This window comes from Atta colombica, unplaced genomic scaffold (genome assembly GCF_001594045.1).
Source record: "Atta colombica isolate Treedump-2 unplaced genomic scaffold, Acol1.0 scaffold119, whole genome shotgun sequence".
In the NCBI taxonomy this organism is placed as follows: Eukaryota; Metazoa; Arthropoda; class Insecta; order Hymenoptera; family Formicidae; genus Atta; species Atta colombica.
Genome location: NW_017259205.1, coordinates 164,718 through 165,560, shown reverse-complemented (window position 1 = coordinate 165,560; position 843 = coordinate 164,718).

The following is an 843-nucleotide window of genomic DNA, read 5'->3' as shown; positions in this document are numbered from 1 at the left end:
GAAATTTATGTATTAGTGAGTGTAGTTTTTTGACTTTATTAGAGCGTAAGATTTTAAGGTACATAAGGATCCTAATAAAGTAGGAGTTATGGGATTATTGCAGCCTTTTAGGGATGCTATTATTTAGTAAAGAAGTTTTTGTTATATATAAGTCAAATTATTATATATATTATATTTGTCCTATTATTTTATTTATATTAATGATAGGAAATTGATTAATTTATGGATTTATTACTAATATTTATTATTTAAATTATTCTTTATTAATTTTAATTATTATTATAACAATTATAGGATATATATTTAAGTTTATAGAATGATTTTCTAATTCCATGTATTCATTGATAGGGGCTGTTCGGGCTATCTCACAAACTTTGTCTTATGAAGTTAGATTAATTATGATTTTTTTAGTATTAATGATTTTAAGAGAGAGATATTCTTTTATAGATTTTAAAATGGCAAATATATATATACGGTATGGGTTTATGTTAAGGCCATTATTTTTAGTATTTTTTGTTAGAGTTTTAGCTGAATTGAATCGTAGTCCAATAGATTTTGTAGAAGAGAGTCAGAGTTAGTTTCTGGTTTTAATGTGGAGTATTTTAGGGGAGTCTTTGTTTTGATTTTTATGGCTGAATATGGAATAATAATTTTTTTTAGTTATTTGATGGTAGGGATATTTATTAATTTAAATGGCTTTGGGGCTAGAATATATATTAATTTGATAGTATTTTTAATTATTTTAATGCGTGGAGTATTATCTCGAATACGGTACGATAAGTTAATATATTTATGTTGAAAAATTATTTTACCTTTTATTTTAAATTATATAATTTTTATTTT